Genomic DNA, 3,688 nt, shown 5'->3' with positions numbered 1-3,688 from the left:
AATCTGCTCCATAAACCGTGCCAGCTGCCTTTCAAACGGCCATGTGCACACTCAACCGCCATGCCGCAACTGCTATGGGGATAGTTAAAACAATCCTTCCTTCTGTCCGAGCCGGCTGTGAATGGCTTCGTTAGCCAGGGCATCAGAGGATAAACTGGGACTCCCGGAATAACCCGCCCAACCTCCGCTCCATTAATGTCCTGGGGCCAAACAGCCCTTTCTTCATCAATCTAAAGAGAACTGCGTTCTGCTGGTCCCTTCCCGACCACCTGGCAGGCATGGCTGTAAGCCTCCCGCAGCCATCAGCCAGCCCTTGAGGCACCCTGGAGAAATACTTCTTGCTGTTGATAAGTTCTGCTCCTGGGCGCTGGTGGTGGGTAAAGGACAGGGACATGGTCCCATCAACTGTGAGGGGGGATTTGATAGCAGCCTTCAACTGCCTGAAGCGGGGTTCCAGAGAGGATGGATCTGAACTGTTCTCAGTGGTAGCAGATGACAGATCGAGGAGGAATGGTCTCAAGTTGCAGTGGGGGAGGTTTAGGTTGGATATTAGGAAACACTGTTTCACTAGGAGGGTGGTGAAACACTGGAATGCGTTACCTAGGAAGGTGGTGGAATCTCCTTCCTTAGAAATTTTTAAGGTCAGGCTTGACAAAGCCCTGGCTGGGATGATTTAGTTGGGGATTGGTCCTGCTTTGAGCAGGGGGTTGGACTAGATGACCTCCAGAGGTCTCTTCCAACCCTGATAGCCTATGATTCTATGAATTTCCCCAATACAGTTTGGGAACCCCATGTGGGCAAACCCATTAATGATCTCCTGAGCATTACCAAGCTTTGTAACCCAGTGCGACGGTACCTTTCACAGCCCAGCGCGACGGTACCTTTCACAGCCCAGCACAACTGTACCTTTCACAGCCCAGCGCGACGGTACCTTTCACAGCCCAGCGCGACGGTACCTTTCACAGCCCAGCGCGACAGTCCCTTTCACAGCCCAGCGCGACAGTCCCTTTCACAGCCCAGCGCGACAGTCCCTTTCACAACCCAGCGCAACTGTACCTTTCACAGCCCAGCGCGACAGTACCTTTCACAACCCAGCGCGACTGTACCTTTCACAGCCCAGCGCGACTGTACCTTTCACAGCCCAGCGCGACAGTCCCTTTCACAACCCAGCGCGACAGTCCCTTTCACAGCCCAGCGCGACAGTCCCTTTCACAGCCCAGCGCGACAGTACCTTTCACAACCCAGCGTGACTGTACCTTTCACAGCCCAGTGTGACTGTACCTTCACAACCCAGCGCGACTGTACCTTCACAACCCAGCGCGACTGTACGTTTCACAGCCCAGCGCGACCGTACCTTTCACAGCCCAGCGCGACCGTACCTTTCACAGCCCAGCGCGACCGTACCTTTCACAGCCCAGCGCGACGGTACCTTTCACAGCCCAGCGCGACTGTACCTTCACAACCCAGCGCGATTATACGTTTCACAGCGCAGCGCGACTGTTCCTTTCACAACCCAGCGCGACTGTACCTTTTCCATGGCATCACACACCTGTATAATAACAGCCCCAACCACTGATCTCCCCAGGCCCAGTTGACTGGCTATAGACTGGTAGCACTCAGGTGCCAATTCCCAGGTGGCAAATGTGACTCTCTTCTCTGCGGATCTGGGCAGTGTGTGTCAGCTCACTGCTGCTGCAGCCCGGGGCTAGCTCAGCACAGAGCTCCAAAAAGGTTGCCTTCACCACCCTGAAATTCTCGCGCCCCTGTTGGGCACTGCAGGTCTGCAGAGCGATCCTTTCCCACCAGTCAACGCCGGGTTCCCGAGCTCAGAAACGGCTGCTCTTTTGTCAGTGGCTGGGAGTCCTCCTCTTCTTCCTTGTCCTCATCCCACGGCTGCCACCACTGCTGAAATGGCTACTGCTGCCACATCATCTGCTTGGTGCAGCAAAGTCACCCAGCTCCAGGGGCTGACTGCAGCCCGGGCAGCCAGCGAGCGGCGTTCTGGATCTTCCTCCTCTCCAGCTGAGGTGGTAACACAGGCTCCCGCACCACTCACTGACAGCGTCAAGTCTCCAGAGCGCCGAGCCTGGCTAGCGGCCACGCTGCCCTTGGCCTGTCAGGAGCACAGGAGGAACCATGTAAATGAGTGACCATTCTCACCTCCCGGGCAGGTGGGCAATGCCACTGCACTATGGAGCCCTAACGCTCACCCACGACCCATGGCAGGCTCCGGGCTCTCCAGCTCCACCATCAAAGCCAGCACGTCCATCACAAAGGACCTGAGTGCTGACTCCTGGATTCCTAGCCACGCCTAAGGACAAAGAGCCTCTGGCAGGGTCTGGGCTGGGTTCCAGCCTGTAGCCTGCTCTGGGGAGTGACCCTGCTAGTGGGCCAGCCCCAAGGACCCCACCCTCCCAGGCTCTGAGACTGGCTGTCGGCACCCGCGACCCCTGTGTCTCTCCGCAGCTCCCTGCTCGAGCCAGACTTCTCCTCCCACTTGGGCCCTGCCAGGAGAGATGCTCCCAGGAGTGCCCACGCCAACACAGGAGCCTTCGCAGAGGAAGGGAGCATGGCTCAGTTGCCTGGCTGCGGAACCTGACTGTCCTTGGCCAGCCCAGAGAGCCAGGGGTTATGCCACAGCCAACCTGGCCACGCCAACGCCATCAGCTAAGCTGTGAGGGGCTCCCCTGCTCCCGCTTGACACCTCTGCTGACAGCTCCTGTGCCCCTCCAAAGGCCAGCCCTCTTCCGGTCACCTGGCGCCTTCCCTCCCCAGCGCAGTTCACACGGCCCCTGCCAGGTGCTCGCGCCGTCCCTTGGTCTCGCTGGACCCTCTGCTGATTGGGGATGGTTTCAGCCAGTCCCAGGCTGCAAGGCATGGGCAGGTCTCCTGCCCCCTGCGCTGTTCTACGAGCAGCCGCGACGCCGGCAAACGCAAAGCGCGGAGGGGAGCTGAGCGCACGCAGGATTCGCCAGCGTCTTACAGAAAACTCCCACTTGCCCCATTCTCTGGGGCAGAGAGGCCTAGGCCCCAGCCTTTCTACAGCTGGGCAGAGCAACTCCTCATGTCCTAGCCCTAACGGTGACGGCCTGATCTGGGATCTCCCCCCCCCAGGACACGAGGGCTGGCCTGAGAGCCCACAGCTCGGGGGCACAGCTAGTCACCTGGACACCCTGATGCAGCCATGCCCACGAGAGGGCATCCTGGCCCAGGCCGAGGGATTCCCAGGGAGACAAAACAATCATTGAAGCCTCCACATCTCTTTCGCTCCTGCACTGAGGAGTCATTGCACATCCCACAGAGCCCTGGGGATCTCTACACCTGCTGCCAGGAGAACACCTGTCAGGTGCTCATGTTACATTCCCAGACAGGGACATTTTACATCTGGAATCTTATTAAACTTGGCCATCGCACCCCAGCCTCATTGCTGCTCGGTGCTTCCAGAGCACTCTGCTGTGTAGCCAGCGCTGTCCCCTTTCATTCCCGCAGCAGCTCAGCGCAGGAAGGGCCTGGGCCCAGGTAAACGACCTCTGACATTCCCCTCCAAGTGCTATACATCCCCTGGTAAATGCAACGTCTCCCCAGCATCCCTAGAAACAAACTGGAACGCCCAGCCCCTCCACTTGAGTTATTGGCAGTCTCCACAAGTTCACCGCTGTCGTTCTCAAATCTCAGTTGAGCTTTTGGG

The 3,688-nt window shown here is 58.4% G+C and overlaps 1 long non-coding RNA gene across 1 annotated transcript; it reads right to left on the bottom strand.

Annotated features, from left to right (window-relative positions):
- Positions 1–693: 693 nt before the first annotated feature.
- Positions 694–1,586, bottom strand: LOC122466690. The gene is made up of 3 exons (XR_006292400.1): positions 1,529–1,586; positions 1,257–1,281; positions 694–856 (listed from the first exon to the last, which is right to left on the bottom strand). It is a non-coding gene; the product is annotated as an uncharacterized LOC122466690 (long non-coding RNA).
- Positions 1,587–3,688: the final 2,102 nt, after the last annotated feature.

The sequence above is a fragment of the Chelonia mydas genome, chromosome 7 (assembly GCF_015237465.2).
Source record: "Chelonia mydas isolate rCheMyd1 chromosome 7, rCheMyd1.pri.v2, whole genome shotgun sequence".
Lineage (NCBI taxonomy): Eukaryota > Metazoa > Chordata > Testudines > Cheloniidae > Chelonia > Chelonia mydas.
Note: the sequence above shows the minus strand (reverse complement) of the source record. Positions and strands in the feature narration are given on the sequence as shown.